Source organism: Microtus oregoni, unplaced genomic scaffold, assembly GCF_018167655.1.
Source record: "Microtus oregoni isolate MIOR12 unplaced genomic scaffold, Mior012 000043F_ref0000047, whole genome shotgun sequence".
Lineage (NCBI taxonomy): Eukaryota > Metazoa > Chordata > Mammalia > Rodentia > Cricetidae > Microtus > Microtus oregoni.
In genome coordinates, this window is record NW_024543210.1 from 9018862 (window position 1) to 9042735 (window position 23874).

The window sequence follows — 23874 nt, forward strand, 5'->3', positions numbered from 1 at the left end:
TTATTGCAGACTTCTTATGTAACTTCAAAAAGAATAGAAATCTATTTCAATGCTCTGTGATTTCTCAATAAAAAGTCATACATTAATAAACAGATGTCTCAATGCTAACAGGACTCCACCTCCATCTGTGTAACCATCTTGTCTGGTATCAATGGGAATAATCTAAATAGACGCTCACTCTGCCCTCTTTGGCATCAGACTTCTGAAGGGAAGCTGCCTTGTCTGGCACTGAAGGGAAAGCCCTGACAGGATTCTGTGTCTGCAGAGCCTGGATGACTGCTCTGAATTCCAGTACTGGAGAGAGATTGGAACATTGCAGGGTCAGAGACTAATTACCTTCTCTTGGGTAAGTGCTGCTTCTCCGGAACAGACAAGTTTGCCTCCCTATGTGCCAGAAGTCAACCCTGTGACAATAGACTTCGATTACTTACAGACAAAGAGCTTCAATCCAAAAGCTAAGATGCCAGCAGATAGCCACTTCACTCCATAGAGAAGCTCCTCCACCTTGATGCACCTGCCTCTCTGAGGTTCCCACCTCTGCATCTCAAAGTTGTCTTTGTGTGGTTAAGCTATAAAGTCTTTGTGAAATTACTTCAACACTGGAGAATGGAATTTGGGTAACCAAAATCAGTGTTCTCAGATCATTTTTCACTCTAAATGGCTCCAGAAGAAAGTTTCTCTTAGTCCTTTTAGGATGAGAGCTGTGTTTTTTGTAGCAACAGTTGGGTGAAGGACTCAGCAGACAGGGCGGGGTCCAAAGCTGCTGTCCACAGAATGGAAGAGCTGGTCCTAACAGAAGGATTTTGGTTGAGTCAACAGAAGCCTCAAGGCAGGGCTTTGTGTATCAGAGAACCTGATCACCCATGATACATTTCTGTTTACCAGCAGCCACCCTAACCTTTCCCCAAATGTCAGCCACCTCAGGAAAAGCACCCAGCCCCCCTTCAGTCAGGCTCAATCAGCTCAACTTTCCCTTTCGTATGTAACATAAAATCTGTTTCCTTTTCTGCTTTTCTGCTTCTCTCTGCCCTTAATCCCTAGAGAGAGACATAGCTTTTTGCAGGTTCATCTTCACTAAATCTTTTTTTCTCATGGAGTTGTCTGCTTTGATGAATTTACTCTTTCTTGTCTTACGTTTGGTTCAGAAACCAGGGAGAATAAACTGGGCCCCATTCAAGGGGACCTATCTGCCTCAACTGAACTGGTGTTGACTTGTATACCCCACAGTGCGGATCACCTCCTTCTGCTGACTCTTTCCCCAACTTGAAATTTTAGAGTTTGCATTTCCAGCTGTTTCTCTCCTCCACTGTGCTGGCTAGCTTCATGCCATCTTGACACAAACTATAGTCATCTTGCTTCCATCCTCAAACCTCTTGCCCACTGCACACTTACAGATCTGGTCAAGCTCCACCCCCTTATTTTATACTACCATGTAGCTTGGTAGCACTATAAGATTGACAGATGCTCTCAATGGCCATTCGATGACAAATTTATTATCAAATCATATTGACCTTTACAAATTATGTCATTTCACAAGCAAGTCCTTTGAGAAACCTTTTGCTCATGCCTTTGTTCCCCTCCATTCTTATCCCTCCCTCTGTGCCTGATTCCATACTCAACATATTATAAAAGCCATGGCTTCTCCCAAGACTAATCAATACCTAGAGTGGTCCCTGTGTGGATCCTGATAGTGTCTTTAAACTTCGCTCTGAAGCATCACAAGCCAGGCCTACATTCTCAGCACTGCTTTCAAAATTCCTATCTTCCAAGCTCCCACAGAACATCCCACTGAACTCCCAACACTCAATTGATTTTCTAGCACACAGTTCCACGATCCTTCGGCAATCCTTTCTAAAACCTAGTAGGTCTGTCACAGCAATACCCACTACACTGGTGCCATCTTATCTTACTTCAGGATTTCTGCGACTGGAAGGAAACACAATGACCAAAAAGCCATTTCGGCAGAAAATGGCTTATTTGTCTTTTACTTCCACAAGGCATTCCATCGTGGGAGGAAGTTAAGACAGGAACTGAAATAGCAAAAGATCATGAGTCCAGGAGCTAATGCAGAGGCCTTTTAGTGTTGGTGCTTTCTGGCTTACTTCTACCTTCCTTGGTTTGCTTTGTTATAGGAACTCCATGCCAAAGATGGAATCGTCCGCAATGGTCTGAGCCCTCTCCCATCACTAGATAATTAAGAAAAAGCCTTCCAATCAGATCTTATGGAAGCATGTTCTCTGTAAAGGGTTCCTTCTTGCAGATAACACTCATTGTTTGTCCAGGTATCATGCCAGCTCAGGGGCCATGAACAAAGTGATCACAGTGTCAGAGATGTGGTTACACATGGGTTTGACAACATGGACTGCCAGTCAGCAAGAATAACCTTGTAATCTTTGCTGCTAAGTAACAGATCAGCCAACAGCAGAGACCAACACTGAGCTCCAGGTAGGCCCTTATTCTCTTAGAATCTAGACAACAATCTGGAGACAGATTGGATATATTGTGTCTCTTTCTCTGTGAAAAGCGCAATGCCTTTTCCTTATTGGAGTAGATAATTATTCTGGTTATGGATTTGCTTTTCCTGATGCATTGCTTCTGCGAAAACCATCATCCATAGACTCAACTAATGTATCATCCATGGTTATGTTATTTCACATAGTATTGTATCTGACCTAAGAACTCACTTTACACTCAGAAAATTGAAACAGGGTGCCCGGGATCAAGAAATTCCTTGGCTTCAACATGCTCCCTACCATTCTGAAGCAGATGTCCTGATAGAAAGATGGAATGGCTTTCTGAAGACCCAGTTCCTTTCCAATTATTTGGCTGTATTCTGGAGGGCTGGGGCAGGGTTTACCAGAAGGTGGTGTATGCTTTGAACCATTGTCCAACTCATACTGTGGCTTCTCCTGTAGCCAGGATCCACAAGTCCAGTAGTTAAGAGGTGAAAATGGTTACCTTTCCACTCATTCTCATCCTCAGTGACATACTATGAAGATATCTGATTATTATCCCTTATCTTACTTTCTGTTGGCCTAGAATCTAGTTCTAGAGATTGTGTTACTCCTGCCAGGAAGCAAAACATTCCAGTGAATTAAAGCTCAGAGTTGCCCTGGCTGTTTGGGTTTCTGATGGCTTTTATCCAACAGTTTAATAATGGAATAACTGTGTTGGGTGGAACAATTGTTCCCGATTACCAAGCAGAATTTCATTGCTTGTATACAGCTGAGGGGAGAAAGATTATGTCTGGAGGTCATGTGATCCTTTAGGACATCTCTTTGTGTGACCACATCCTTAAATTAAATGTGGGAAACTTCAAGAATCCAATCAGGCAGGATGACAAAGGGCATGAAGGCCTGGATCATGTCTGCAGGAAAGAGTGAAGACCTGGTGAGGTGTTTGCTGAATGTGCAGGGAATACAGAGGGAGGAAAGGAGGACCACAGTTACCAATGCCAGCAATGGAGGATGCAGAAATGAGGGTTATTATTGACACAGGGTTTCGGTTCTTTTCTGGTAAAGAATGTATTTGTGCAGATATTTGTGTTTTCTTTCTGAATTTGTTCATCATATTGTGTAACATCAATTAAGAGACATCTGTGGATATAATATTCAAGTTTTAGATAGTAAAACAAGGCTTCTTAAGAAACATGGTCGCCTATTATATTAGAAATGGATCTGTCGGGGAACGAAGGAGAGTTATGATTGATATATTTATGACCTGGTTAAAAATATAATGCAAGTGCAAACATCTGTGTAAAAGTTAAACTTTCTGAGACATAGCTAAGACCATGGCAGAAATTTACCTTAATTTATGGAGAAATGATAGCATTTTAAGTTGAAAAGGGATGAATTTGTGATGGGTTTATGGATTAAAGTTAACTTTACTCCATTTGGAATTAACTGAAACCCTAGCAGCTGGGTGCAACCATGAGGAAATTTTTCTTAATTAAATTATTTAGAGCGGGAAGAAATACTTTTTATCTGGATCTTTTGGGGTGGGAAATTCACCTTTAATCTGGGCCACACTTTCTGCAGGCGGCCTATATAAAGGACACGCAGGGATGCCTGCTTCCTTTACCTGCTTCCTCTCGCTCTCACTGGCAAGTCCACTCCTTCACTGGCAACGGAGCCACTTCTTCAGGATTCCAGCACATACTGAGACCAGGTGAGACTTCTCCGCTTGTGGAATAAACAACCACTTGATTCCTGACTCTTCCATTGGGAGACAGCTATGTTTGGACTAATTGGACCTGGGCTTTTAAATCTTTCCAATAAATTCCCTTTAGGTAGAGATTTTTCCTGTAATATTTGTTCCTATAGTGAATCCTAATAATGACACTTAGTGTTCAGACCCCGCTCCCAGCAGCATGAGATGTCTTCAGCACCAGGCACCTTAGATTCCGGGTCTGAACTATGACAGATGGAGGGACACAGCTGCGGCATGCCAGTGCTCATGGAACTCATGAGGTGGTGACCTCAGGGACTTGATTGGACATAGTGAAATTGTTGGGACACAGCTGCTTCCAATACATGGGTCTCCACTTTCTCGCTCGATGGCCCCCATGGGTGGTTTCTCAGTGCTCAAAGGGGAAGGGAGTCTTGTGTGAGACCCCCAGGTTCAATTGTCTGCAATCACATGTCCTCCTGCCCAGTGTGTGTCTCAGAAGCCTTGAGACTCAAGGATGTCTCAAATTGAACATACAAATGTCCCTCTCTGTGCAGGCCTCCAGCAGTGTTTCAGGGCTGATGGAGTCTCTGTAGACACTCAGCTCCAAAGCTCAAAGAAACTTAACTTCCTTTTGTCTTCTATCTAGGTACAAGACCAGCTCCTTTTTGAGTTGAAATCACCCACTTTCACTCCAGATGTGGCCTCCTATTCCCTGCAGCTGCCCTCAGTGCCATTCCCCACGTTTGCCTGGACTGGCTTGAGGATCCCAGGGCAGGAACAGTTATTCACCCCCCCCCCCCGCCCCAGAGCTCCCTGTCTTTCTGTGTCCTTTCAGGATTCTCCTAGGGTCCATCTTTGCCATTTGGTGATTATTTTTTCTTTCCTAAACACCCAGTTATTCTTAGAATACCTCCATTGCTGTGTGCCCTGCCAAAAGCATTTTTCTGGTCATATGACCACCTTCTCATACTCCTCTGACCTCATTACCGAGGTCAACTACCTCTCCAAGGGCACCCAGCTGCCTTTCAGCTCAGACATTCTGAATCAACTCAAAGATCGCAACCCTTCTATCATATAAAAATCTGTTTCATTTTATGCATTTGCTTCCTTTCTCTGCCACCCCAGAGAGAGGTGACAGCCTTAATAGTTTAATCCCCAACAAATCTTTGTTTCTCACCACACAGTTTCTGTTGCCAGGTAGAGACTTCTGGGCACTTTTGAAGGGGCCTTATCCTCCACAACTGATCGAAAGTGCTGCTTTTTGACACTCTTGTGTGCCAATCATTTGCATCTGCTGGCACTGCCCTCTTTATTCCCCTGCTGTAGCGATATTTTATTTGTATTTTGATAAATTAAGCTTGCCTGAAGGACAGAGAGTGAAGCAGCCCCATTGGTCAGCCGTATAGACCAGGCAGTGGTGACACACACCTGTAACCCCAGTAGTGGTGCATGCCTTTAATCCCAGTCCTAGGGAGGAATATAAGATATGGGGAGACAGCTCTTTCACACAGTCTCCTTCTGAGACTCCTGGAGACTGGATGGCCATTTCAAACTGAGGTAGGGATAAGAGCCAGTGACTGGTTGTTTTGCTTTTCTGACCTTCAGCTTGAACCACAATATCTATCTCTGGGTTTTTATTAATTGTGTATCATTATCACCCAATATTTGTGACACAAATTCATAAAAAAAACATTTGCCTGATGCTTCTTAGCCACTAGCCCATGCCAGAGCCTGACCCCAATCAAACCACCTGAATTTTGATGAAAAGATTAGCACCACCCTTACTTAGCTTCCTCTCCTGGTCTGCTGTCTACCCATGGTTTACCACAGTGCGCTGCCACCACGCATAGCACCCATATAGCTTCCTGTGCCCACCCTGCATCTTTCTGTGGCTCCTTTGGAATCCATGACTTGCAGGCAACCCTTCACATGTCTCCTACATGGCTACCCGTTACTCCCGTTGACATGTGCACCTGCTACATAGAAGCCCTGACCATCATGTTGGAAGAAGATAATTTTACCTTGTTGAGGATTATAAATTGCTCCTGAAAAATGCAAAGAGGAGAGTCTATTAATTATTTCTGCTATATAAACGGTATAAAAAATTAGACCTCAAATGTGTAAATTGGCAGAGATTGATTGCAGACTTTTAATGACTTCCAAAGTTTGCTAGGAGACATCTCCCTTCTATGGCCCATTATTGGGATAGAACCTGATTAATTCAAACACAGACTTAGAAGGTGACAAGGATTTAAATCGTCCCAGAGAATTATCAGCTGAAGCTGAGAAAGAACTGACTTTGATTGAAGAGAAATTACAGAAGGCACATATGGATCAGGAGGATCTGAACCTGAACTGCTTTCTGGTCATTTAACCCACGGATAATTCCCCTTTAGGAATTTTAATGCAGAGGGAAGATATTATCTTAGAATGGATCTTCTTAACACAAAATTAAAAACTTATGTTGAAAAGGCTTCTGAGCAAATTATAAAAGGAATATTGACTTTGTCAATTAGCAGGAATACCCAGTAGAAATTGTAGTTCCATTCACGAATGATGAAATAAACAAATTATGATAAAAAATAAACCCCGAAAAAGCTTGTAGTAATTTTTGGGAGAGATTAATAACAATTATCCCAAATGAGAGAGAATTCGACTTATAAGGAGAACTAAGCCAGGTGGTAGTGGTGCATGCCTTTAATCCCAGCACTCAGGATTTAGAGCAGATGGATCCCTGTGAATCTGAGGCCCACCTGGACTTCCAGAACTAGTTCCAGGGCAGGTTCCAAAGCTACAAAGAAATCCTGTCTCGAAAAATCAAATAAATAAATAAATATGTAGAACTAATTGGATTATTCCTCACATTGTAGAAGACAAACCAATAACTGGAGTCCCTACATTCTGTCCTGATGCAAATAATCAGGAAAGGCAGGTTACAAATCAGAATATTTAAGTAAAGTAGAACAATGCCCTTACCAATCTGTCCAAAGTCAGATATATACGCTATTCTCGTGGTCCTAAGATTTTAAAAAAATCTTTCAACATATTTACCATTTTACAATATGCAATTGTGTAGAGAATTGTATTGAATTTTGAAAAAGTGAATTTATACAAGATGAATCAGAATTGACTTTATTATTTATTCAGGTAAGGATATGATCAGGAATATGAATCATCCCATATACATAACACACATCTGATCCCATATGGGTCTGCCTGGTCTTCTAGCACAAGGTCATGCAAAAATTGATCAGTTATTAAATGGAAATGTGCTGAAGACCTCAGAATTTCATAAAGTTATCATGTCAATAACAAAGATTTAAAAGGGGGCTTTCCCATCACATGGCAACAAGCCAAAAATAGATAACAAGAGTTCCTACTTGTTCTTTATACAACCAAACACCACTACCAGTAGGAAGTAACCCAGGGTAGTCAAAGGAATAAAATCTGGAAGATGGATGTTTTCCATTTTGTAAAATTTGGAAAATTAAAATATTTACCCCACACCATTTTAGCTATTCAGGTTGCCAATGGACAACTTCTTTCAGTTTGGAAAAGGCTGATTTAGTAATCACATATTTACTAGAAGTTATGGCCATCATGGTTACACATACACAAATTAAAAACAGACAATGCTCCAGCATATATCTCTAAGAAAATGAGTTTTTTGCTTATTATAAATAAAGTATATTATAGGTATGACAAATAATCCTACAGATCAGATAGTTAAAGAAAGATCAAATATAACTTATTATTATATGTTAAATAAACAAAAAGAGATGATAACTACCCCATAAGTAGACTGCATAATGCTTTGTTAACTGTAGTAATATTTCATTTGTATTTTAATAAATAAAGCTTACCTGAAGATCAATGAGTAAAGCAGCCCTATTGGTCAACCTTACAGACCAGGTAATGGTGACACACACCTTTAATCCTAGCAAGGACACTTGTTTGCAATAGAAACCAGGTGGCAGTGGTACAGCCCTTTAGTCCCAACCCTAGAGAGGAATATAAAACGGGAGGAGACAGCTCTCACACACAGTCTCATTCTGAGATTCCTGAATGCTGGATGGCCATTTCAGATTGGGGTAGAGGTAAGAGTCAATGTCTGACCCTTTTGCTTTCTGACCTTCAGCTTGAACCCCAATATTTGCCTCTGGATTTTGATTAGTTGTGCTATACCCACCGAGTAGTCAAGTCTGAGTTTGGAGTCTGCCTCTCCAGCTTTTTCTCTCAGTCAGTGTGTTTGCTGGGTTTACAGCAACATTACACAATCTATGGTCATCTGAGAGGAGGACTCCTCAGTTGAGACAATGACTCCATAGTGGAGGCCGAGGACCAGCCTGCAATTTCTTAATTAGTTATGAAATGGGAGGGGAATGCCCATGGTGGTTGGTGTGATCTTTTGGTTGATGGTCCCGTGTTCTGTATGAAAGCAGGCTGAGCAAACCTGTTAGCCAATAGGAAGCACCCTCCGTGGCCTCAACATCAGATCCTGACTTCAGAATGCTGCCCTGTTTGGGTTCCTGTCCTAACTTCTTGTAATGATAAAAACTGCTGTGCAAATGTAAGACAGAGAAATTCTCTCCTCCCCAACTTCCATTTCAGCCTTGGCGTTTCTTTCATCACAGCAGTGGAAGACCGACCTAAGACATCCACTAACTGCCCACTCCTCTGTCCATCTCTTCTTTCTGCAGAGACCTTTTAGAATTTCCTCTTTTGTGTGTGTCTTTCATTGCATGACCCAGCCTGCTGTCTATCTGTATTTTTCTACTCCTGGAGCCTGTTGAACAAAAGTCCTGCTGGTGAATCAGGCACCTTCCCTATGCACCCCTGGGCATCCCATCCTCTGTAAAGGGATGCCTGTCCACTGACATGCTGAGTATAGTTCTGACAAGTTTCTTTCTCTTTGAGAAGATCGAGAATCTGTTGCTCCATCACTGCCTGCATCCCTCCCTGTGCCTTTGTTCCTGTGCTATTGGAATCCTCCTGCTGGGATACTTTCAGGCTCTTCTCTAAGTCTCTCCCACTTCCTCCTCACTCTGAGGTTCTTTATTGCTCCCTTTTATGGCTGCTTTTCTTCCTGCTTTCTCCATCTCTGTCACTTGATCAATCAAGGGCCTTTTCTATTCCAAACTTGACTCCTCAACTTGCTTCTATCCTTAAGTCTGTTTTCCACCTCCCACTTACAGATCTGATTAAGCCCCACCACCTTACATTTTATTGTAATATGTCCTGAATGTGATTTAAGCCTAATGCTCTCAGTGACCAGTAGATGACATATTCGATACCAGATTCTCACTGATCTAGACAAATTCTACCAATGATCAGTTCTGAGAACTTCTATGTTCGGACCTGCTCTATGTTGGACTCAGTTCTTTCTTCTCCCTCTGTGCTTCTTGGCAAAGTCCAAACCTCCTCCAAAAATTCATTAGAGCCTGGAGCCCTCACTTCCTCTACTTTCAGCTTTGAACTACAGGTCATAGCATTTCTATGGGTACTCACAGAGTCTTTAAAGTTACCTTACAAACATCACATGCCAGTCCGCCATCCTCTATATTGTTCTTAGCATTCTTTTCTACCAACTTCCCACAGAACATTCCACAGAGCTCCCAACACTCAGTGCCTTTTCCAGATCAAATTCTGATATCAAAGTCATAAGAAACTTCAAGGATCCAACCCAGACAAGATGATAAAGGAGTGAAGGCCTGGGTCACTTCCCCAGGGAAGAGCAAAGACCAGGGAGGTTCTTGCTGAGTGTGCAGGAAATACTGAATGTATAGTAGAGGAACACCCTTAATTATATTCATCTCTATTTATGTAGACTGCTGACAGTCTATATAAAGGATATAGCAGAAGAATTCTTGCTTCCTTTCCATTCTTCTCACACCCACTACTAAGTCCATCCCTTAAGTGGCATCAGAGTGTACTTCTTCAAGATTCCAGCACATACTGATGACCAGGTGAGACATCTAGGCCTGTAGACTGAAAGATTACTGGAGCTTTGGACCTTCTATTGTAGACAAGCATTGTTTGACTAATTGGACCTCAGCATTTAAGATATTGCAAAACAAAACCCTTCCTTTACATATAGATTCCTTATATAACTTTGGTTACGCTCAGAATCCTGACATATGAAACTTAATCACCCATTCACTGAATATGTTCAGTTATAAATGGATATGTAATAGTTCCAGGTAACTTAGCTCTGGTAAGGAACATTTCAACTCTTCATAATCATGAGGTTTTGATCAACGAGATAAGTATACACTTCATGCTGCCCTCACTTTTCAGTGAGAGCATCAGTTATCACTGTCATCTCTGAACAGAGTGTGTGCAGCACACAGGGAGGGTGACACAGATGTCAGCAATGAAAAGACCAGTGCACCTTTCCCTCCTCCCCACCCAAGAGGCTCAGGAGTTTGAATCCTTGTGCTCCAGTTGGTGAAGCTGCTTTGGGAGACTAGGCTAACTTTGATTACATAAGTCAGTTAGAGGTATTTCACTGACTGATTTCTGATCAAGATATCTGTTTCCTGGTCCTTCAGATGAGACATGCTGACATATAACTGTCACCACAGATCAAAACCTAACTTTCCACAATGCCTGTCCTGACAAGAAATCAAGAGCCCAATAAATCATTCTACCTTCAAGTTGCTTCAGTTGGGTACTGGGACTCACCAACAAGGACATCAGCTAACATACCCAGGCTGTCTTCATACTCCTTGACTCAGCCACTCCAGTGCTGGGATTACATGTGTGTATAACCTCAGCTGTGGCAGTCCTTTCCCAGGTCCCCCCAACCCTTTCCACCTGATCTCTCTCCTTCCCTCTCCCTTTTCTTCCTCTGTCTTTTCTCCTGCTTACCCCTTCTCCTAATTTCTCTTTTGTTTCTCCTCTTTTCTGTCTCTCTCTATCTCTCTTCACTTCATCACAGAAGTTAAGTATAAGCCGCCCTTTGAGTAGGTCCGAAGAGATTTTCCATCAAAAGTCATGAGAGACCTGGGCATTACCTCAGTGGTAGGGGGCTTTCCCAACAAGCACATGATGCTGGGATTTATTACACCAAGTTTATAGCATCAAGGGAACAAAGAAACTGGTCATGAGAGTGAACCTGGACATGGAACCTTGAGCATGTGCCAAATCTTCATCCAAAAGTGTGACTCATGAGTGCCTAGAGGAATAACCACCCACCCTGACTCTTCATGGCATATTTCAAGTTTATGTTTCAAGGTGTGCATTCGGGGACAATTTATTCTGTATTAGTAGATTTGGGGAAAGACCAGTCTCCCTCTTTGTCCTCAGAACCAAGGAAGAAAGCAAGGGCAGACAGGTCAGAAGACAGCATGCAGGCTCACCCTGAAATGACTAAGGTAAATCCTTCGTTCTCTGACTCCATCCTGTGTTTGCTCACACAGTTCTCAGCCTACTGTGTCCACCTGAAGCCATTACTGTCTTCACATGTATTTGAGATTTCCATAGACTTGTCATGGTCCAAATGATTCAACCAGAATAAGTAAGGGAAACCAAAACACATAAAGATGTTATAGACCTACATTAACTGTGATGCTATGACTGAGATAAATACTGTGCTCTGCCAAGAAGGAACATTTCAGATTACTCTGACCTGCATCTAGCGTGAATGTAAATTATGTTCATTGTGGTTATTACCTTCCAACATGCTGTGCTTCTGAGCTTGGGCTCTTACAGATTTTCACAGGCATAAGCCCTCTTTTTGCTGGGATCTCTAATAAAAGTGCTTAAAACTTTAATTGGCTTAATAGTATTGTTGTCAATAAGTGTCTTGTGTTGATCATTTTAGCACCACAGCAGTCTCTTACAGTGGATTCTTCCTTAGGCATTAGCCCTTTCTTGCCCTTTGCTCTCTGTCCCCACAGACACAATGATGACCACCGCTGTTGCTCTGTCCTTCATGCCTCAGACCCTGTTCCACCCTTACCAGCATCTGCTGTGTTGGGCACAGGCTCCTTAGATGCCAGGGCTGAAGCCAAGAGGGATGGAGGGATGCAGCTTAGGCATTCCAGTGCCCATAAATACATGAGGAAGCCACCTCAGGGCCTAGAATGACCATTGGACATGGTGGAATTGCTGTGACATAACAATACCTGGGCCCCTTGTTATTACTCCATGGTTCCAGTGGTTTGATACCTTGGTTCTCAAATGGGAACGTAATTCTGTGTGTGATCCAGGCTGTAATTTTCTGTAACTACATGTCTACCTGCTCAATGTCTGTTCTTAGGAGGTTGAGACTCATGTATGTTTCAAATTGAACATCAAACTTTCCCTCTCTGTTCAGGCCTCCAGCAGTGTTTCAGGGATCACAGATTCTTCATGGACACCAAGCACCCCAACCCATTGAACCTTGGTCTCCCCTTGTCCTCTATCTAGGCACAAAACTAGCTCATCACTTCTGAATCACCCACTCTCCTCTCCAGATGTGGCCTGGTGTTCCTTACAACTCTCCTTAGTGACAATGGCTACATCTTCCCAGAACAGTTTTCTGTCCTATATCCACGAAAAGTTAAGATATTCCCAAAACAGGGACGTGATTAACCCTTCCAGAGTTCCCTGTATTTCTAAGCCCTTTCAGGATCCTCTCAGGGCCAGGCTCTTTGTCATCTGTTGACTGTTTTTTCTTTTGCTAAACACCCAGGATTCTTAGAATGCCCCTATTGCTTTATGCCCTGCAAAATCTTTTTTTCTGGTCATCTGACCACCTGCTTATCCTCTTCTGACCTCAGGACAGAGGTCACCTGACCCATAGATTCATTTGCGTGCTCTGTGAGGCATCCAGAGCCTTGTGTTATGATCTACCTGCCCAGCACCATGGTGAGGCCTTGGGCACATTACCTCGGCTTTTGGAAGAATGTTCCTGTGAAATTAGGAATCATGGAATAACATCCCGCCAAGCACTATGTCTAGCTGTGACGTCATAGGAAGATGACTAAGCTTCTTTGTTTCTCAGTTTCCTCCTTTATAAAAGAAACTGATAAAGACATGTAGGTTAGTGGTCCATCAGAGAAGTCACAGACTGTAGTGACAATTTCTAGTACTCTGTTGTCACTGGAGCCATACCTCTGCCAATCAGAGCGGAGAGAACACAGCCTGGTTACCTTCTGTGCAGTTATACATTTATTGCATTTGTGAAAGTCCTGCATTTTGGGTAAGGAAGGGGTGGCATCCATTGTTTGATGTTGGCCAGTGGGAAACCTAGGAAAAGGTTCCTCTGCCCCAAGTAGGTAAAGTAGATGAAAGGAGCTGAGCTGACCAATCGACTCCATGCAGAAGAAGGTTCTCCACAACAGTGCCAGATGTGGGCAGGCCCAGGAGCCCCTGAAGGGACACTGGGTGGCAGAGCCTGGGTGAGGAAAAGTTTGAGGCAGGAACTGGGTACACACTGGTCCCAGATGCTGGAAACACCATGAAGGCAACAGGTTCCCTTTTCAGTCCTGGTCCTGAGGTCCACAAAATGCACCTAAAAGCTTGAATAGTCCCATGAAGCCTGTGAAAGTTGAAGGCTAATATAACCATAGCACAGATAGGGGCTGAGCCTACCTGCCAGAATCTAGGCTTTTGGCAGAGGCTCATACAGGAGAGGCAGCAGGGAGGGGTCACAGAGTCAGAGTTCAGTCTCAGAAACATAAGCTAATGCTGTCAAGAGTATGGGGAGAGTCCTAGGTCCTCCCCCCTCCGTCCATGTCTAGGAAGGTGAACATCCAAACTGGCTAGGCTCCACATAGCCAGAACATGAAGTAGGATCAAAATCCCGTGGCATTGTCCTTGGCTTCTCATCAGCCCTCATTGTTCACTATGATCAGAGAGTCCGGTTTGGGAACCCTGACTGCTCTTTGGATTGGAGAGGGAGGGAGAGAAGAGTGGGGGGAAGGGGAGACGGGTGGGAGGAGGGGGAGGGAAATGGGAGGCTGGGAGGAGGCAGAAACTATTTTATTTTTCTCAATAAAAAAATTAAAAAAAAGAAGAGTATGGGGAGTCTGACACTGTCTGTCCATGGCCCTGTGCATAGTTGAGTCATACAGATAGTCACTGCCACTGTCCAGTCCAGGCACACCACAGCCAATCAGAGCATGGAAGCCAAAGTGCACAGAGAGACCCACATACAGGCTTAATCCCTGGCTCCCAGGAGGAAGCCTCACCACTTGGGAAGTTCTAGTTTTCCTTGGGATTTGTGACTTTGGCCATAAAGAGTGAAGTCTGGGTATTTGTGTCAGAGATAATCATCAGGAATGGCCTGTTGAAATTCACATTCAAAGGATTCATAATTAGAGACTCTGGCCCAATCAGGATTCTGGTGGCTGCAGTTGTTTCTGTGCCTTTCTCAGCCACATCCAGCACAGCCTTGTGGACCTCCTGTAGGAGAAAGACAGCACTCATTGGAGACCAGGAAGAGCAACAGAGGAGATTCCTAGAGCAAGCATCGACTGCTGGCCTCAGACACTGGTGAACTATTTGTTCATCCCATGAGCTCTACCTCTGTGCTTTCCAAGTCTCTGCCCAGGTTGTGAGATGACGCATGTCCCGGTCTGCTCAATCTCTGAGAATCTCTACAGCCCTGAAACCCAGTAATCACTGCAGGATGGGTATAGGCACTGCCTGTTCTTGCTCCACAGGCAACTTCTCAGGTGACACACTGGGCAGCCAGTGCAGGTTTCAGCATCCCTCCTGCTCCCGACTCCTTGGGACACACAGAAATAATGCATTGGCAGTCAGTGCAGACTTCAGCCCTCCTCTGCTCCAGTCTCCTTAGGACATACAATAGCAATACACATGGCATGGCTTCTCTTTTCCAGACTGTCCTGCCCTGCTGGTACAGATAAGAGTGGGCACTGGAGAGAAAACTAGACATTGCCAGGCTGTGCGTCTGGGAATGTAGTATGAAGACCTAAGTCATCTTCTCACCTTCTCTTAATTTTTTTATCACAACTGCCAGTGTAGTGGTTTTGATGTCACAATCACACTCGAGTGCACAGACACTCAACATTGATAAATTCCAGTAAACTGAATGCATAGCATGTAAAAACCATGAGCCATGCATGGAGATTCACGGTGTTCAACCTCAGTAAACTGCAGTTTCCAGGCACCTAACTTTCCCCTCCATAGTCTTTACCTCCATTGCACATTGGGCCTGCCCCATAGGGGTTCATCTCCAAGTTGACGCTTTATCACCAATAAGCTGGGGAATCCTCAGCTCCAGTAACAAGGAAAATTGAACCCTGGTAGAGGTCTTAGAAGCCCGTGAGAGGTGGACTCAGATGTTTTCTACAAGTTCCAGACACAGGTTAGGTCAGCTTGATATGCATTCATCCCAAGGCTCCTTATATACCTGGCCTGAGTCCAGAAAAAATGATGGGATGGAACTGGGGCATGCCAGTGCACACGAGTGTTGGAGGTGTCCCGGGCTAAGGACCTTTGCTGACACATGCTGGAGAGATTGCTGGGACACTTGTTTGCTTTCAATAGACGGGTCCCCTGTACCCTCACCTCATGGCCTCCAGGGAATCTCAGTACTGAAGGGATTAGGGAATCCTTTAAGTGAACATCAGACTGCAATTCCCTGCTGATGTCATGTCCACATGCTCAAGAGTGTCCTCAGGAGCCTCAAGACACAAAGAAGTCTCTAAATGAATGCTCATCTTTCCCTCTCCATGCAGGCTGCGTCTATTTTCCTGGACTCAGAGGATTCTCTGTAAATTCCAGGTGCCCCAACCTCCTCTCCCCCTCCATCTACACAGCAAGCAAGCTCATCTCTTGAACTGAGTCATCAACTCTCTCTCCACTGTTCCCTGAAAATGCCCTCAGTGACGATCCCCAGTCTGCACAACTCAGTCCTCTGCATTGTAACCACAGCGACTAACTCTCCTAAGACAGGAAAGACTGATTAACCCCTCACGTACTCTCTGTGGCTCTGAGTAGTCTCAGAATCCTCCTAGAGGCAGGCTCTCTGATATCCCGTGGCTGTAATTGCTTCTTCCTCTCCACCACCTTATGCTCTGTTATCCCAAAAATCCTCCTCTTCCTGAGATTCCAGAAATGCCTGCACTGCTGTGTGCTCTGCCCAAAGCATTCTTTCTGGTCATCTGGCCACCTGCTCATCCTCCTCTGACCTCAGCACAGAGGTCACCTGATTCACAGGTTCTTTTGGATTCTCTCTGTGAATTATCCAGAGCCTTCTTTTATGATCCATCTCCCACCACCATGATGAAGCCTCAGGCACAGAACCCCGGCTTAGGGAAGGCTGTTCCTCTGGCTTCAGGAAACTTGAAGAACATCCTGCCAGTCATATTGTCTAGCTGTGCAGTCTCAGGAAATGAATCAACTTCTCTGGTCCTCAATTTTGTCATCCATAAAAGGTAATAATAATAGCATGTGTTTCAGGTGCCCTACATGTCAGAGTGTGAGTGAAACCCTTACATCCTTGTGTTGTCACTAGAGGCCACACCCTGCCAATAGGAGCTGAGTGAATACTGACCAGCCACCTTCTGTGCAGTTCTACGTTTATTGATCCTTTGTTGCAAGGCCTCCATTTAGGGTAAGGAATGCAAGGGTATCAATCTGGCATGTGAGGATGATAGGTGCAGAGTAAGAAAGTGGGTACTCTACTATAAGTAGGGGTGCTATCAGAAACAGAGTTTTTCTGACCAAGTGCCTTAAACAAGAGTGAAGCCTGCAACGTTGGTCAGATAAGGGCACGGCCAGCATCTGCTGCAAGGGGTGGTGGGTTGCAGAGCCTGTGGACTGGAGGAGGGACGCATAAGACAGGAACTTGTCACTAGGTGGTACCCGATGTGGGAATGAGATTCAGTGCAGCAGGTTCCCTCTCACTCCTGGGCCTGATCCTCATGGATTGGCCTGTAAGCTTGCATGATCCCAGCAAGGCCTTGGAAGCTGGAACCAGATATGCCTAGAGATTGCGATGGGACTGAGCCTGCCTGCCAGTGCCCACACTTGGGTAAAGGCACATACAGGGCAGTGAGCAGGGGGAGGGCATAAGACAGATACCAGGTTCAGAATATGAACAGCTGCTCCCAGGAGGCCTGAGGCAGACACTGAAGTCTAAGACTCCTGTGCATGTGGGAGCCATGGAGTTAATCACAGTCACTGTACAAGCCAGGTGTACAAAGCCAATCAGAGAATGGCATCCAGGATGCACACACCCACATGCCTTCTCCCTCCTGGGTACCTGTGCAGAAGGCTCTCACCTTGGAAACTTCTAACCACACTTGGGGTTGGAGATTTTGGCCAGAAAAAGGATCATCTGAGTATTTGCTTCAGAGACAAACATCAGGAATGGCCTGTTGAAACGCACTGACATAGAAATATGTTTTACACAAAATGGGACAGTTATGACTCCTGTGGCAGCTGCGGCTTCTGTGCCTGTCTCAGCAACATCCAGCACAGCCTTGTGGACCACCTGTAGGAGAACAACATCACTAACTGGAGACCAGGAAGGGCAGGAGAGGAGATTCTTGGAGCAAGCATCGACTGCTGGCCTCAGACACTGGTGAGTTTGTTCGGTCCTGCCATGAGCTCGACCCCTGGGGTTTCCAGGTCACCTCTCAGGGTGTGAGACGAGGCCATCCAGGGTCTTCTCAGTCTCTGAGAATCTCTACTGTCCTCAAACTTACCACTAACTGGAGGATGGGTATAGGTAACTCCCACCTTACTCTACAGGCACCACCTCAGGAGACACAAAAGGAACAGCCAGGATGTTGGCAGCCAGTGCAGATTCAGCATCCCTCCTGCTCCAGCCTCCTTGGGGCAAACTGCTGCAATGCACATGACATGGCTTCTCTTTCCCAGACTGCCATGCCCTGCTGTGTGGGCACTGGAGAGAACACTAAGCATTGCCAGGCTGTGCATCTGGGGAGGTAGTGTGAGGTCCTAAGGCACCTTCTCTCCTATTCTTAAGCTTTACATCTCAACTGCTACTCATCCTTTCTACTTCCTGTACTGCTATTGTTCTGTGTGCTATTCAGGAAGTTCTGTGCCGACTCCGAATGAAGAAGCTGAGACTGTTAGAGGCATCTGCAGTGGATTGTTGGTGGCACCTGCAGTGGATTGTGGGTGGCACCCGCAGTGCAGCATCAGGTGGTTATTATGGTGGTTTTACCTAAAGCACAAGCGCTTTTCCACCCCAGAATCCTGAGTCAGATTATGTTCATGGGATAGAGGAGCAACGGGCTGCATGGTATCCAGGGGTGGATATAGGTTTTAATCTGCCTCTCCAAGGCATAAGGGAATCTCAGGTTTTTTTTTTACACACATCATTCCTTCCCCCTACAATTCATCTTCACCATTTATATTCCCAAACCAAACAAGAGCCACCTAGTATTTATTGGTATACCTGAGAGACCCTCAGGTTCTTGGCCCCTGTGATCCCAGACAGGTCAGCCTGTGTGGAGAAGACTTTCCTGATGCCCAGCTGTGGAAGGATTTTCTCCAGGCTGTAGTCAGTGGAGATGGAGAACTTGGGCATATAGAGCTCCTCGATCATCCTGAGAATGACATAGAGAAATGTAAGAGTCAGTGATCCCTGGCCCCACCAACCTACCTTGTTGCTAGGGCATCTCTGCAAGGACAGTCCTTTCACCAGAGAGCAGCCCTCATTCCATCCATGCATAGACTCTTTATTTTGTTTTTCCTGAGGCATTAATTAACCGTTAATGCCTGAGAGTGTTTACAGTGGGCAGTCAGTGTGGCTAGGTACCAGCTGTTCCCTTACCAGGAATGCTTTTCTCCCAGATCCACCAATGCAGCCCTTCCCCTGTCATGTGGACTCAGACTTCATCTAATGATCTTCTAGTTAAAGCTGCACCCTCCGCTCGAATCCAGCTGTGCTTATCTTTGGAAACTCCCCGTTTGGGTTCACTGCTTCTCACTTTTCAAGTAGTCAAGTCATGTTATATTGTATTTTCAATCACCTACTCTCTGTTCTTCAATTCCAAGATAAGCTTGAGAGGATAAGAAATTTTCTTCTTGAGTCTCTGATATCCTCTCAGGGTCTAAAAATCACAGCACAGCACAGAGTAGGTCTTCAAGTCATCATTGCACACTGGTGAATGAATTAGTGATGAAGGATGAGATGGCTACACAGGACAGAGCTGATTCTCTGAGCTGATTTCATGTCACCCTCTCTCTCCTCTGCCTTCCAATACCCATGCTTGATTTCATGTATTAAGAGCAGATTTGAAACAGAAAAATCCTTACTCCCGCTATAGCTGATCCTCTCTTAAAAACAACTAAAATGACAGTAAAATTTGCCTAAACAACACAGTTTGCAGAGGAAACTCACCTGCTCTCCACCTGCCCCTGCTATTCCAGTACCACAGCCGTTACATCATTCGACACTCCACCCGTCCCTGCTGCCATTCAACCATTACACAGGTATTAGTGAGGTTTTGAGTTATAGGGACACTGGGCCCCCAACCAATTGTTGGTTGCGGACTCAGGCCAGCTCTGAGTCCTGCAGGCACTCACCTGGGTGTCAGAGAGTCCTTCCACTTTCTCAGGGTCTCTGGCTGCAGGCTGGCTTCCACCTGCTGCATCTTGCCTTGGTCAGGGAGGATGAACAGGGCGCTGGCATTGCCTGTGTACTTCAGCTCCACCACAGTGCAGGACAGCTCCTCATCCCGGAAGTAGGGTGTGGTCAGGCGCTCAATTTTCATCATTGGCACCTTCACAGATCTGTCCTTATCCAAGTGAAACTCAGATTTGATTGTGTCACGAGGATCAAAGGGAAACTTCCCTTTCCCTAAATGTGGAACAGGCCATTAGAATGTAATAGCAGGGGAGACCCCACTTATACCTCATTTCTGCCTAGCTTCTGAGTCAGTGTGTACTGTCCCATGGTGGTTTCACTATCTATGTTGAAAAACAAGACCTTGGTAGATGCACATCTATGAATGAAAAGGATCCACAGGCTTGGTTTGAAAAAGGGAACTGAAAACCAAAGCCTGGCTACTTGAAGTGCCTGAGAAACAATCTGGGATCTGAGGGTGTGTGTGTAAGAGAGAAATGAGAGAGAAAGAGAGAGACTAGTGCTTGGGGGAGAGCTGGGGATCCCTCTTCCTTAGGAGGATGCTGTGTTGAAGGCAGTCGCTTGTGGGACATGTTTTCAGAGAAGCAGAATGAGACTGTGTCCTCCCACACTGTGATCTGTCCATGGCGACCTTCAGTGTGAACCACCTAAGGGGACTTAGTGTCCAGAGTCAAGTGTGGGCTTAGACTGAACCTCTAGAGATCTGCAGTTTCTCAGGGTCTGATTCCCAGGACCCCATAGTCAGTGGCTAAGACACGAATATTGAGTTTTCATCTCATGCGTGGGCCATGTTCCCCTCCATGAAATCAGATATCTTGCCTAGACTTGCCCACCTCCCAAGCACATGTGCAACACACGTAGGGGACTGGTACTTTGAAGCTTCTTGGGCTCAAGATTCTGTAGTATAAACATAGGGCACCACCTCCTCATAGCCAAGTAGCCTTGAAGGTTGTGCCCTGGGCCAGCAAAAAGGAGCCACACCCATCCTTCAGGCTATTCCTCTGTTTTCCCCCTCTCCTCAGAGCCCAGTACGGCTGGGGCGATCCTGGACTCCTGTTCTCCTGTCCTCCCCCCTCTTCTATTTAAGGTCAATGGGTTTTCTGTCTGTATTCTCAGAACCTGTCCTCCTCTGCCCTGAACTAGTAAATTTACAGGTCCAGCCTCAAATCCACACCAGATGTAGTCATGCCACGATTTTCATCATCATTGTTCTCTGGGCTGTCACCTCAGTCTCTGCTCTCTACCAGGCTGGGTTTGTAGGTGTGGACTCGGGATGTCCATCCCAAACATTTACCCAAGGCAATCCCAGCTCAGTCTCTCAAACACTAGCTCCCTAACTCCAGATTCTTGGCTCAGGAGTAAGTCTTGGACACTGTGACCTCCTAGGCTGACAGGCTAGTAGTAAAAAAAAAACAAACAAAAACAAAACAAAACAAACAAACAAACAAAAAATGCCATGAAGACAATGTACACAACAGAGAGAACACTGCATGGCTGGGTTTTCTTCTCACTAATGACTTTGCCCCACTCCCTGCCTTCCCAAGCTGAGGTCAAGCCTAATGCAGAGAGGATCAGGGGAGAGGTGCTGCATAGGGATGCATGAAGGGTTTTTCACCACCTGTGGCAATGCTATTTTCCCTTTAAGATTGTGATAGCCAGGCTCCTTAGAAAAGAACTCCTCAGCACATCTGTACCCACCTAGATACAGAGGCTCTCCAGCAGGGAAGGACACCTGCTAAGAAGTATATAAGAAATGCTGGAGCAGACAGAATGAGGGACCCTGCCTGTTAAGGGAGTTGCTGTGGCTTCTACCCACTTAGGTCGAATTGGATATTCCAGCTATGCAATCTCCTAGTTAATCAGTTTAAGTCAGAGCCAAAATGAGTCACTGAGAGCTTAGGGCTTCTGTGGAGTAAGTACAAGGAACTGCAACCATTATCCAGAATGCCACAGAGGGGAAATAAGGGCAGTTAGTAAAAAGAAGTTAGGAGCCCATGTCTTCTAGGCCATGAGCCCCTCCTTTCCAGGTCTCAGTGTATGGACACAGGGTGCACAAACAACACCCTCTCCAACCACCCATGAAACAGTGCCCATCCTCACCTTTAAAGTAGATGTAATTCACCAGCACCATTATTGTGTCCTTATCCAGGCCTGAGATCAGGTCCTTGATCTTCCCCTGGGTCTGTTTCCTCACATAGTCATTGATGAGCTTTTTGGCCTCATGAGGCTGCTGGAAGTCAGCACTTGAGGCCTCAGCCTTGTATAGTACCATTGTCTTCTCCTTGAACTCTGCCAGTATCTGCAGGCGCTTTTCAACAAACATGGAGCTGCCTGTGCTGATCTGCATGTGGTCCCTGGCAGGTTGAGCCTGTGGAGGAGGTGCCCAAATCCCCGGTGGATGTCTGCCTCAGGGGTCTCTGTGAGATTGAACTTGAGACCTTCTAGAATCTCTTCTAGGGTTTTGTTTCTTGTTCCCAGGGAAAGGACGGCCATGACAGCTGAGATGCTGAGTGGGGAGAAGACGATGTTTTTATCTGGATTCTTTAAGGCCAGCTCCTTGTAGAGGCTGAAGGCGAAGTCAGTGTTGCTGGATGTCAGTGCTAGATTGTCCACTGGTGTTCTCTTGATTTGGTTTTCCTGGCCTGCAGTATCCCTTCCCAAAATGCCATCTGGTCTGGAGAGGACATCAGTTGAGATCCCTGCCATTACTCCAGTTTCCTGGTTGAAAAGAGAAGATCCTTTTATCTTAGGTGGCCACATGATTCCCTGACCACCTCCTAGTTCTCCCACCTGGCCTGCACTGTGTCTTTTTGCTGCCTTTGTGACTGTGCATGGGAGGTGCCCTGGCCCCTTAGATGGCAGTGCCACACCCTCTGCTCCTGTTCACTACAGGAAGAAGTGTTGTTGCTGTAACCAGTTTTCCTAATGGAAAAACAAGACCTAGAGAGATGAAGGGGTTGATCAGAGTCACAGTGTAAGCAAGAGAAGACTTAGGGTTGGGATCAAGGCTTGTGTAATTTGAATGTTACCTCTTCTCTTCTGGCTTGGCTTAAGGGCTCATTAGAAAGAAGGAAACCTCTTAATGGAGGGCAGCACTGGAGTTGTCTGGTGCAGCACCAGAGCATTGGCCCCCTGAGAACTGGCATCAGAAGGATGAGAATGAGGAAGATCTTCAGCTCTGCCAGTATTCCACATGGTGGTTTCTATCTCGCCTTGGAAGGCCTCCTGATGGGACGAAACTTGGATGATGTTTGAATGAGTCTCTGCTACCTGGACCAGATTTCATTTTGAATCTCAGGGTGTGGTCTGGTGGCAAGAAATCTGTGGATCTTTCTGGGTAACTTGTTGAGTGACCCAGTTCGAATATTAGTAAAGTTTATGTCTTTTTATGGTATATCTAGGGAATGTTCCGAGGAACATCTCGTTCATACACCACTGTAGTGGGGACACAAGCATCATAAAATCTATAGTTAAAGCCAGGCAATGGTGATTCACGCCCTTAATCCCTGAACTAGGGAGGCAGAGGCAGGCAGATCTCTATGAATTCGGGGCTAGCCTGGGGTACAAAAGCAAGTTCAAGGGCAGGCTCTAAAACCACAGAGAAACCCTGTCTCTAAAAACAAAAACAGAAACAAAAAACTACACTTGAAAGTTTTTAATAATGGTAATCACTGTCACATACCTTAGCTCCTGTCTAGGTTGCTGAGGACATCAGAGGAGACAGTAGATGTTAGAGGAATGAGTAGGGGAGGAAAAGAATAGAGGAGAAAGGACACAGGGGAAAAGATGAAGGAGCAAGAGAGTGGAAAGAAGAGGATGCAGGAGGACAGGAGGGGTAGGAATGGGGATCAGAGGAGGGGACAGAGGAAGATGGGGGAAGAGAAGAGTAGAAAAATATAGGAAGAGAACAGAGTGAGCAGGGGAGGAAGGTGTTTGAGCTGAGGCACTTGTCCCCAGGCTAGTCACATGACTACAGAGGGGCCAGTGACTTTAACTCCCTCTACCTTGTGTCCTGTGTTTACTGTCCGATGGATGCATCCATATCTCAGGAAAAGCATTCAGTAATATTTTTATCAGAATTATTTCCACAGCAAACAGGCTAGTCTGTTTGTGTAATAGACTTG

The 23874-nt window shown here is 45.3% G+C and overlaps 1 pseudogene; it reads right to left on the reverse strand.

Annotated features, from left to right (window-relative positions):
• Positions 1 to 14361: 14361 nt before the first annotated feature.
• Positions 14362 to 22456, reverse strand: LOC121434390 (annotated as a pseudogene).
• Positions 22457 to 23874: the final 1418 nt, after the last annotated feature.